The sequence below is a fragment of the Vulpes lagopus genome, chromosome 9 (assembly GCF_018345385.1).
Source record: "Vulpes lagopus strain Blue_001 chromosome 9, ASM1834538v1, whole genome shotgun sequence".
Taxonomy (NCBI): Eukaryota; Metazoa; Chordata; class Mammalia; order Carnivora; family Canidae; genus Vulpes; species Vulpes lagopus.
This window is the reverse complement of record NC_054832.1, coordinates 52,801,428-52,814,106: the sequence shown is the minus strand read 5'-3', so window position 1 is coordinate 52,814,106 and position 12,679 is coordinate 52,801,428. Positions and strand designations below refer to the sequence as shown.

General features: G+C 41.2%; 1 long non-coding RNA gene across 2 annotated transcripts in view; it reads right to left on the bottom strand.

The window, feature by feature from the left end:
• LOC121498931 overlaps positions 1 to 12,679 on the bottom strand; it is a 139,842-nt gene that overhangs the window by 24,097 nt on the left and 103,066 nt on the right. The window contains exon 6 of one of the 2 annotated variants that reach the window (XR_005989949.1): positions 848 to 2,268. The exons of the other annotated variant lie outside the window; for it this stretch is intronic. This is a non-coding gene — a long non-coding RNA (uncharacterized LOC121498931). Of the gene's footprint in view, positions 1 to 847; positions 2,269 to 12,679 lie in introns of those variants that run through there. 2 annotated transcript variants of the gene reach the window in all.

The following is a 12,679-nucleotide window of genomic DNA, read 5'->3' as shown; positions in this document are numbered from 1 at the left end:
CCTTAATTTAATCATATGTAATTTTAAGCTGCAAAATACTTGATGTCACGTAAAGTAACACATTTGTAAGTCCTGGGGATTAGGATGTGGGTGTCTTTGGGGGCCACCAGTCAGCCTATTACAACGTAAATCTGATTTTTCATATTCACATATCTAATCTTCAAACACATTTATAGAAATGTATATAAAGTAGAGGGCTGCCTGCAGTGAGGCAGAAAGAGGTTTCATTAGAAAATAAAATATGACCCGCTCCCATCATATTAAGAAACACTATTTAGTTGGTTGGTTTGTTTTTGTTTTTAAAAAATCTCTCATCTTTTTAAATAGAATGAGGAATCAGAAAACTGTAAGAGCAGGGGAGACACTGGGAAAAACAAAACTGCTACCCCGTATTCTAAAACAGAGAGTGCATTATTAAGGTTACTTCTTGTCTTTTAAGTGTGAACAAAAAAAACAAAAACAAAAAAAACATGGAGGGGAATGGGTGACGGGCACTGAGGTGGACACTTGACGGGATGAGCACTGGGTGTTTTTCTGTATGTTGGTAAATTAAACACCAATAAAAGTTAATTTAAAAAAAAAAAAACAAAAAAAACAAAAAAAAAAAAAACAAAAAAAACAAAACCTAATTGAATAAAATCAAGGGATTTTTTTAACTAAATTTTCTCTGACATTTATGTATTTTTTTTGGAAGGCTTTTTGTTTCTTTGTGAAATTGAAAAGGCTTGTACTGAGGATAAAATTTGAATCTTGGACCCTAAAATATCTGATTATCAAATGTTTCCTTTCCTTCACTTAAGGAAGCTGCTGTGAGGACTATTTTCTGGGCTACGTGGTATTACTGGGTATTTATCAGAATAAAATTGCTGACCCTTTAATATCCAGAGGTGAAGATTTATGGTGAGCAAAAAGAAGTGTTCTCTTTAAGCATGGAGATGAAACCAAAGTTAAATTTTATTGCATTTAAGAAATTGTGAATGGGGTTCTTTAATATTTATTTAAATTTACCAGTATTACTTATATTTATATCTGGCTGCTTTACTAGATAGCTATGTCACCTCTTAAAAAGAAGAAGGAAAAAAAATGAGGAAGAGAAATAACTCCTTTGTCACTCATCCCTGTCATGATATTACTTCTGGGAGGCCGTCCTAAGGCATTAGCTGGAGACAGTGGAGCCTGCTCCTAGGCAAAATTCATTGGAATAGATAAAAGTCTCTGCAAACTTGAATCGATAAAGTGGCAGTAAATGTCAGATTGCATCCCACAGATAGGAATGCAAAGGAATTCTAAGTCCCCTTTTGGGATAGGTCGAATTTACTGAATCTTCAAGATAATGTAATTACTTCAGGGAAAAATCTTTATAGGTAACCATGGTCATATATAAATCATACTTAAAAAATAGATTTTATTTATTTGTTTGAGAGAGAGTGCACACACACGAGTGAGCGAGAATGAGTGAACAGGGGAGGAGCAGATGGGGAGGGAGAGAGAGAGGGAAAGAATCCTAAGCAGCCTCTGAGCTGAGTGGTCCAAGGGACACAGGGCTGATCCCCACTACCTGAGACCATGACTGGAGCTGAACCCAAGAGTCCACGATGCCCACCAACCGACTGAGCCACTCAGGTGCCTCTATAAATCATACTTTTTTTTTTTTTTTAATAAATCATACTTTTTCCTGCCTTCACCATTTCTTCCCCTTCCCCTGCCTTATTAATCTAAACAATAATTATATGTTGGTTTGTGCAGCATTTCTTCTGTGTCAGACACAGAGCATTTCACATACAACGTTTCATTTGATTCTTACAATGCCCCTGTAAAATGGGATTCTGTTATCCTCAGTTTATAGATGAGGAAACCAAATTTAAGTAATTTTTCCAAGGTCATGCAGCAAGCAACTGTCAGAGCCAGCTGGAGCATGAATGTTTGACTCCAAATTCCACACCATTAACTACTGTACTTAATTTTGCATCTTTTATCAGGACACGATTTCTGAATTCCAGGTGGAATTTTTGCATTTTAGATATAAGTAAGGAATCTTAATGTCGTGGAATTACTGGCTAAACTGCCTTTGCTTCCCACTACCTAGATGCGAGACAAGAGGCCACCCCTTCTGGATCTGGAACAGGCTTCTTCCTCTCCATTATCTGTGAATAGGGCCTTCGAGGCAATAAATCACTCTGTGGTTTTTCTTCTCCCCTTTGGACCCACAGAGGCCCGCTTCACACTCTGTGAATTCCGTAGACATCAGCCAGCTTGTAGGCAGTGTAGCTGTCATTAAAGAAACGAAGTCATGTTACACTCTCTTTCAAAAGCAAACAAACCTGTGCAGCCCCATGAAGCACGGCAGTCAGATGGGGAGTGAGGGCAGCCCCCACGCCGTGAAAGTGGAGTCTGTACCAAGGACAGGCAAGGCTGCTTTGGGGAGTTCACGGGGACATTCTAGGCTAACTTTGATTCCTTTTTCTGGCACTCTATTTCCCCAAACCACCCTCTGCTACCCAATCAGATGAAGAGACTCTGGTGATTTGATATGCTTGGTTTGAGGTGCCAGGGACGCCTAGATGGCATGTATGACGCAGGACCACCACATGAGGTTGGGCTGTGGGGATACACACAGGAGATCTCAGTCTGTGTACCGCCTGGTGTTCTTGTATAGAAATAAAACCAGGTTGGGATGCCTGGGTGGCTCAGTGGTTGAGCATCTGCCTTTGGCTCAGATCATGACCCCTAGGTCCTAGGATCGAGGCCTGCATTAGGCTTCCCATGAGGAGCCTGCTTCTCCCTCTGCCTATGTCTCTGCTTCTCTCTCTTAGTCTCTCATGAATAAATGAATAAAATCTTGGGAAAAAAAGAGAAATAAAACCAGGTTAAAACAAATCTGCAGGTCCTTCAGTGGCAGCACGTAGATGGAAGCAGGGGACCAACCATAGCCCCTGTGCTGAGAGGGTGAATGACTATAGATTGATTGTGCTGATGAGAGCTTCAGGTCCTAATGGGCACTGACTACACCAACCCTTATCCCCTGGCCCTGCCTCCTTAACGTGCTGTCTAGGTACCTGGTTTCAAAGTTTGGCGCCTAGGAAAATGTACAAAATTCAGTATACATGGTGGTATGCAGACCAAGATCTGAAAGCATGAGAAAAGAAGAGGAAAACCCTAGTCTTAAAGGCTCTCACATTCTCCCTGAGAACTATCAATTAATCCTTTTCCTCTTTATTTGTATTTTTAGTTTTTTAGGCAGAGGGAGAAGCAGGCTCCCCATGGGGACCCCAATACAGTACTCAATCCCAGGACCTAGGGATCATGATCTGAGCCAAAGGCAGATGCTTAACCACTGAGCCACCCAGGGGTCCCTTTTCTCTCTTTTTTAAAAATGAAAAATTTTATTCTCTGTTCAGGAGCAAAGAATGTCACTTAATGGGTGACATTGAAAAAGAACAGCATTAGACACCAACAGTTCTTGGTGCTATGATTAGTAGTTGCTGCTGCTTGTCATAATACATCAGAAAAACAGCAACCCATCTGTTCCAAATTGATACAGCAAAGGCGCAGTAAGAAGTGTTTATCCAGATTCTGTGGGGAAGTGTCTGCATTTTATGGCATATTGACGTGTGTGCCCGCACAGCTAAAAGATGTCAGATGCCAGCTTTCTACCTAGTTGTGTATCATGTAACATCTGTCACCCTGATAGCTAAGAGTTTTGACAAGTGGGCTGTTTTAGCATGAAAATGTCCAAGTGGGAAGGATGTCTTCTGCTGAAAGTTTAATGCCACTTCCAATCTACAACGCCACTTAAGATACACTGTACTGAGGATGTAATAGGAAATGGAATCAAACCACCACTCCAACCCACAAAACAAATTGCTATTAACACCCTGTGTTGGCGTCTCCCAGGCACTTCGCACTAGCGGTAATTAGCAGCACATAATTGCTAATGACTAATTACCTTGGCCTGTGTAGACATCAGGAGAATCAAAGTAAACTATTGTCCAAAAAAGCCTGACTTAACAGATACATAGACAGTAAAACTCCAAGTTTTAATAACTTTCATTAACTCCTGAGTTGGGGGGGAGTATTCGGGGAGTGGATGCAGGGAGGAGGGGGAGGTGTGGGCAGGGAAGAGAAGGTATGTGAATCAATTATTATTTACACGTGAGGAGTTAGAAATGGGCAATTCTCAGCCTCCGTATGCTAATGTCTCAAAATACATTTTCCATTCTTAGAGGCTTACGAAGTTTCTGTATACATTCACTTGAAGGTCTGGTTCTCCTTTAGACTCTGTCAGGGGGTGTGATACCTAAAACTTACTGCAGGAACATCTGGTGTCCTTAATAAAACATGTCAGATAAATGGGTGACTTCTGGGCAGCATATGTGGCTATAAGAAGATATAAATAATTCACTTTTCTGGAAAAATAATCTATCAAGGTCAGAGAGATGACTCTTTATTACAAGGTGTAAATGAGGTGTCACAAGAACACGGGGCCATGCCTACCAAATTGCCCCTCACTGTGTCCTTGAGTGAGAAGCAGTCAGGACTCCAACTATACAGGAGGGCTGAGGGACGCCGGTGGAGCTAGCAAAGCGGACTGGACGGCTGGTTCTGAAGTTGCATTGATCGGACAGAGTTTGGGCTTGCAGGTTTGTTTTGTTTTGGAAGATGACTTTGGGGAAAGGGAGGTTGTAGGGAACTAGAGTCCATCTCCCTTCTCTCCTTGCCCCCAGCCACCCCCTGGAACTGCCACGGAGGGGCGGGGGGAGGAAAAGGGTTCTTTGAACATCTGTATTCCTGCTGGTTTCCCTCACTTCCCTGATGTAGCTGACTTTTCTTAGAGAAGCAGGAGGAGGGCTTGAATCTCTGTCAGTTATTCTCACCTACAGTTAAATGCCTATATTCAAACCCTGTTGATTGTTTTTATAGAACTGAGATGTATACCTTTCTGTTGAAAACTTAAAAGTTTAGCTTCACTTTTATACTATTTTCAATCCTTTAAAAGGAATAGAACCACCAGTGGTTCTATTGGGTTCTTTTTGGTTCTTCTTTGAAAACTCCTATATAATACCTTTCTCAATTCTATTCAAGCACCAGAAAAACTGAACAGCACACTTTTTACTAACTTAGAGTCTTCTCATTTAATTTTGACTACATATTAAGAAGGGGAACTAAGATCTTAGACCTAAAATACTGCATTCTGATTCTAACTTCTCCACTCCAGACTCATCATAAAATATACACGTTTTACAACAGAGCACTACCAGAATTAGTGTGGGGTATCTCTTTTTTGAAAGCTAGTCTGTTTATATTTTCCATATACTATAACATGTCAACACTGTAATACTAAGTGATTCAGAGTCATTTAAAAGTTCTGGCTATTTAAAATGCAACTCGATTCTGACATGGCAACCAAACAGCTCTTCACTTCTAAGACTGTGGTTACAATAAAACTAAGGAGATAAGTTAATATTCTTAGGCTCCTAAAAGTCAGAGATTACTCCAAAACCCTAATAGTTTAGGGAAAAATGACCTTAAATATCCCTGTAGATGAATCTTTTTTTTAAGATTTTATTTATTTATTTACGAAAGACACACACACACACACACAGAGAGAGAGAGAGAGAGAGAGAGAGAGAGAGATTGAGAGAGGCAGAGAGAGCAGCAGGCTCCATGCAGGGAGCCCGATGTGGGACTCGATCCCGGGTCTCCAAGATCACGCCCTGGACCGAAAGTGGTGCTAAACCACTGAGCCACCTGGGCTGCCCCCTGTAGATGAATCTTATCACACACACATCACAAATACCAGTGCCAAAGAGACAGGATAACAGGTTAGTACCCTTTCAAAAGGATACTCTTTAAACATCTATTCACTGTTTATTTTTTTAAATTTTAAAAAAAGTTTTATTTATTTGACAGAGAGAGAGAGTGTGTGCACAAGTAGGGGGAGCAGCAAACATGAGGGAGAAGCAGGCTCCCCACTGAGCAGGGAGCCTGACAAGGGGCTCAAGATGAGGATCATGACCCAAGCCAAAGGCAGATGCTCAACCACTGAGCCACCCAGGTACTCCGGAAGCACAGTATTTTAAAGTTGGTTTTTCTTTTTTAGCTCTCGATCTTTTTTATTCCTACTCTTTTTCTGAATGTGAGGTATCTGGGAGTCTCAAGAAACAAAGCCTGGAAAATGAGGCCATCTTGCCAGCATGTTTCTTCAGTCATTAAAGTCTTGACAAGATTCAGGCTTGTCTTTAATTGTGGCAGTTTAAATTTTTCTAATTTTCTTCCCCTCCTGTGTCAGGAACATTTTGTGATTGGGAAGAAACTTCAGAAACTTATATGATAGGATGCAATTTTTAAAAAAATAAATCGCTGTAAAATTGTCACCCAATTTGTATAGACAACAAACTTAAGTGTCCAGCTGTATTAGTCTCCTATTGCTGCTGTAACAAATTACCATACATTGGGTGGCCTAAAACAACATGTTATTATCTTATGATTTTGGAGGTCAGAATTCTGAAATGGGTTTCAATGGGCCAAAATAAAAAATTTGGCAGGAATGGATTTCATTTGGATGCTCTAGGGAGGTACAGATTTCCTTTTGCAGCTTTTAGTGGCTTACTCTCTTTATTTTTATTTTTTTAAGATTTTATATTTCTTTATTCATGAGAGACACAGAAAGAGAGGCGGAGACACAGGCAGAGGGAGGAGAAGAAGGCTCCATGCAAGGGGCCTGATGTGGGACCCGATCCTGGGAATCTGGGATCACGCCCCGAGCCAGAGGCAGATGCTCAATTGCTGAGCCACCCAGGTGTCCCCTCTCCTTGCTTTTGATGCATGGTCCCTTCTTCCATCTTCTAAGTTAGCAATGGTGGGTCTCACATCAGATACTGACTCTTGTGTTTCCCCCTTTCACATTTAAAGGCCCCTGTGATTATACTACTCCCCCCCCCCCAATCCAAGCTTATCAACCACTGCAAAGTCAGCTGATTAGCAATCTTAAATCCATGTGCTACTTCACTCCTCTTTGCCATATAATGTAACATATTTACATGTTCCAGGAATTAGACACAGACATCATTAGAAGGCCATAATTCTGCCTACCACACCATCTTAAAACATCCATCTAAATATTATAAGGCTTGGAGTATTCTCTCTTTCAGTATTTATGCCTAACTGACCATCTACTCACTAGAGTTCTGGACTTGTTTTCCAAAGAATTTCACGGTCGGGGCCACTTCTTATTAGGGAACTGGTGGTAGAACAAAAGGGAAATGGATAAGGATCATCTAATTCCCCTGAGTTCACTGAAACTCCAGGGAGAAGACTGAAAACGACAGACCAGAAGACGAAGAGTAAACATCATTGTCTACTCTGACTCATCCCATTGCTAGATATAAACTGAGCAAGTCATTAAATTTAATCCATTTTGACTTGATTCAAACAAGCAACAAAACAACAACAAAAAAGGAGGGAATATTGGGGATGTCAAACTTGGAGACCCTGTGTGACTTCCTATCATGGAGAGGGAAATGAGACAGGTTTCAAAGGAGAAACTAACATAAGGCAAAGTAAGGCGATGTCCTAACAGATACACCACAGAGCAAAAGGGATACAAAGGAGGGAAGGGATATGTTTGAGGAGATGGGCTTCTGAGATGACTCTGATGGACGAACGGCACAGGTTACACAGGATGAGGTGCCAAGCAGAGAGGTTAGAGGAGCAAAGATACCATTACTTGACTCCAAGTTTGACATTCTCCAATATTCTCTCCTCCTTTGGTTTTTATTCTTGTTGCATTGTTTCCCAACTGCAACAAACCTATCTAAATCAGGGTTTTATAACCTTGTTATGTTTTACGTTTGAGGCCGGATAATTATTTGTTGAGGGAGACTGTCATGTGCATTGTGCAATGCTTACCAGTAAATCTTGCCTCTACCCACTAGATACTTAACAGCACTATCTGAATAATCCCCTGCTGGGCACAACCCAGAGGATCTCCAAATATTTCCAAATGCTCCCTGAGGGGCAAAATTGTACTCCCTCACCCCTTTTGAGAGCCAGTGATCTAGATTTGCTCTTAATATTTATCTCAGATTATGATTTGGGACCAATGTAAGGCTAAATGCTAAATGAGTCACAGCTAAATCAACATAGTTGACAGTGTTTAAAGGGCCTTGTTTCTTTAGATAGTGTCTAGACAATTCAAGATTTAATGAGCAGAAGCTCTAACAATATGTAATTATTAACTGTGGGAAGTCAGCCAGTCCCAAGCACCCCTAATCTGGAGACACAGCCATTATGTGTAAAATAAAAGGCATAATGTTCCAAGGGGAGAGCCCACCTGGCTGCCCTTCCCAAGGGATGGGTATGATGAGCCCAAGAGGAGTTCTTGCCCCTTTTCATTCCTCACCCTCATATGGCAGCACCTTCTTAATTAGTGTCCCATCTCAAGCCACATAAATGTCATTTTTCTATATATTCTTTTACTTGGAAAAGCAAGTTGGAGATGTTTTAAAAGAATCCTTGTTTTTCGGGGCATCTGAGTGGCTCAGTCGGTTAAGTATCTGCCTTCAGCTCAGGTCAGGATTTCAGGGTTCTGCTGCTCTCTCTTCCTCTCTCTCTCTCTCTCTTTCTCTCTCTCTCTCTCTCAAATAAATAAATAAACAAAATCTTAAAAAAAAAAGAATTGTTATTCATTACCAGTTGTTAATGTGTGCTCTCATTACCCTTACTTCATCCCCAATTATCACTTTGTCCTTTATCCCTTCAGTTAGCCCAAGGATGCTGATGATACCATCACTCATTTAGAAGTGAAATGACAGTCAGAGATGGGGTAAGATTAAGGAATGGGGTAGAAGCTATAGCTACCTATTGAACAAATTACTTATTTGTTAAAAAAAATATTTTTAAAACAAACAAATTATTCCAATTTAGTTCCCTTGTGGATACTCTGGGTGCTTCGTTCAAATTGCTTCCATCTCTTTCAGCAGCTCAGTTTTTTACATCCCCCAGCTTCTGCATGCTTTGCCAGTACCTGTAAGTGAAAGAGGACTGTCCTTTGGCAATGAAACTGCTAGCTGATAGGGAAAACAGGAACTACCCAAGAATCTTCATTTCCCCCAGGGTGGACAGTAGAGGACAACTGACTGGCGTGGGTGCACAAAAACCAGCTCATTGCCTTAAGGTGGGGCAAACTGTAGTGTAATTTATATTCCAGAGCTCCTCACAGGATCAGGCTGTCTGAGACTTAACTTGAAACGGCTCTTCTGCTTGGCTTCTTGCCTCTCCTTATCCTGTTTCTTCTATTTCCTTACTAGTTTCTTGTGGGATCATTTCCTTAAAAAAAATTACTTGAACTCAAGTCCTTGGTTCAGGGTCTGCCTCTTGGACAATCCAACTTACACTTTCTCCTAAAATTCCTTCACCAGAAATTTAAGATAAAGATTTGAGGGGCACCTGGCTAGCCCCATGTTGGGTGTAGAGCCTACTTATTTACTTACTTCATTAAGAAAGAAAGATTTGATCACACCACTCTCCTGCTAAAGCTTCCAGTAGATGTTCACCACCTACTTGATGCCTTCATGTGGCAATCAAGGCTGGCCCCTATTTACCTTTGCCTACCTCTCCAGCTGTAAGTCTCAACTCATTCCAATTTCCTACTCTATGGTTCAGAAATGTTGAACATCTTTGGTTTCCCATTCATCTCCTTGTCATCTCTTTGGTTTCTGGTGTTTCCATCATCTATGAAACTTCTAGCAGCCTCTCAGCCTGCACAGACTCTCCATGTGGGCTATGGATAGGTCTACTACCCTACTGATCACTTTCATTGCATTTACCACATACTTACTTCTCATTTGTCTACCCAACTAGACAGTGAGATCCCTAGAAGCAGAAAGCACGCCTTCATCATTTTAAAATCCCTACTGGCCAGTGCAATGCCTAACACATAGAAGGCTGTTGTTAAAGTTTCTGAATGAATTCACATAACCATATTTTTCCCTGCAGAGTAACCAGAGATATGAAGGTAATTATAGCAGCATGTACTTCAATTCTATCACATGGAAACTAGAAACCCACTCTTAAAATAATAAAAATGGCAAAGACTTTCAAAATATTTATGCTCCTGGCAGTCAAGGCATAACTACTACAGTGGTTGAACTGATTAGGCAAGGGTATTAAGGCTTCATCCTACAACATATACCTTGGGCTTTTTTGCTAAAAATTCTTGTACTCCATCTCAGATGATATAACTGGCTGGTCAGAGCCTTTATGTAACCCTTGTTTTTTTAGTGGCTTTGTTTACAAAGTATTTTTTTTAACTTTGTGGTTCTTGTGGACTCCACAGGACTGCTCCCTGACCTACCTCCTGGATTAGGAACACAGTCTGCTAGCTCCGCAGCAGCCACTCACCACCATACCTCATTCCTTAGTTGGGTTGGCATAAGAGAAAATGCCACAGGAAAAACAACGGAGAGCTAAAATAAGCTCACTTGGTTTTATCCTGCCAGAAACTATTTGGGAGAATAATTCAACATCCATCAAATATGAAAATGTCAGAATTAGGAGAAAAAGAAGTGTATTTGCGACTTTTAAGGAAAAGTCACATCCCATAAATTGGAGAAGGGTGTTTGCAACATTCAGAAACTTGGCAATAGGATTTGTGGCATGGAGAGCCAGGGTCATAGTGGGGTGAGAGGCCAGACATTCAGTTGAGCAAGGGGAGGTTTTTCCTTTATGGTCCACATCTGGAAGATATCGAGCCAGAGCTACACTGGGAGCACCCAGAGAATCACAACGTATGTGTCATTGGAAGTCTGATTGAGGGTCCTTTCCTGTTTTATGTTTCTCAAATTATGGCCTGTCTGCTACACTCCCATTGCCTCTTGCCAACTCAAAGACATTGTACTGGTAGTTACCCCTCCCCTTTCCCGCATCACCAATTCTTCTCTCTCTTGGGTCATGCTCATCAGCATCAATCCTGTTATTTCTTTTTTGTCTCCCAAATCCTCTCTTATCCCTCCTTTTCCCTTTGGTTCCTGGGCCATTTCACTCCCCTCATTATAACAAGAGTCCTTTAAAATTTTTTTCTACACTGCTGTCTCCAATTACTTCCCTCACACACTTGGTTTAATTCTCTCCAATGAGGCTTTCCCCCCCCTTACTCCACCAAACTTGTTAAAGTTACTGTTGACCATCACATTGCCAAATCCAATGGTCAGCTCAGTCCTCAATTTACTTGATCTGTCAGCAGGATTTAGCACAGGTATTCACTCCCTTTTTAAAAAACACTTTTCCCAGGGGTTCTGGGTGGCTCAGTCAGTTAAGTAACTGCCTTTGGTTCAGGTCATGATCCCCGGGTCCTGGGATTGAGCCCCAAGTTGGGCATCCCGCTCAGAAGAGAGTATGCTTTTCCCTTTTCAAACTCTAACCCTCTCCCTCCCCCTGCTCGTGTTCTCTCAAATGAATAAATAAAAAACTTAAAAAAAATAAAAACACCTCCTCCCCAACAGTCTTCTAAGGAAAAAAAATGCACACTCTGGTTTTCCTCCTTGCTCATTGTTCCGTCCTTCTCTCTCTATGCTGATTTCTCTTCCTCTCCTTGGCTTCTGGACATTGAAGTGCTACACGCTCAGTCCTTGGAACTCTTTTCTTTTCTCTTTCTACTCTCTTGGTGATTTCATCCAGTCTGGTGTTTTATTTTATTTTATTTTTTAAATTTTTATTTATTTATGATAGTCACAGAGAGAGAGAGAGAGAGGGAGAGAGGCAGAGACACAGGCAGAGGGAGAAGCAGGCTCCATGCACCGGGAGCCCGACGTGGGATTCGATCCCGGGTCTCCAGGATCGCGCCCTGGGCCAAAGGCAGGCGCTAAACCACTGCGCCACCCAGGGATCCCTAGTCTGGTGTTTTAAAAACCATATGTATGGCAATGACTTCTAAACTTGTATGTTCAGTCTAGAATTTTCCTCTGAACTCTAGATTCATATCTGCCTACTCAATATCTCTACTTGGATGTCTCACATACAACTCAAATTTAACATGTCCTAATTGAATTCCTGGTCTTTCCCTAAAAACTCACCCATAAGGTTTGTCCCATCTCAATGTTATCCTCACAGTTGCTCAGGCTTAATATCTTGGACTAGTGCCTGACTCCTCTCTTTTACTCACCCCCAAATACAATTCATGAGTGACTCCTATGTCTCTGTCTTCAACATCTACCCAAATTTGGTCACTTTTCACTATCTCTACTGCTGCCATTACGGTCTAACTAAATCATCATCATCTCTCTCCTAGATTATTGCAATAACCTCCTAATTGGTCTTCCTGCTTCTACCTACTTAAAAATGACATCAAACCACATTCCCATGCATTCCTTATCCTCCTTCCTTACTTTGTTTCTACCATTTGCTAACATTTAACTTAATAAGTGCGACATGCACACACACAGAGCTATAGTTTACATACAATTCAAAACACTCATTTTAAGTGTGCCTTTTGATGGGTTTGACAAACTTATATACATGTAACTACTACCACAATGAAGACATAGAACATTTATATCAGGTCAAAAGTTTCCTTTTGACCCTTTCTTTGCAGTAAATTTATCTCCCCAACCCTGGCTCCAGGCAACAGCTGATGTGCTCTTTAATGTTGGGTTGGGTGTGGGAGAAAGAACAACATGTTTTA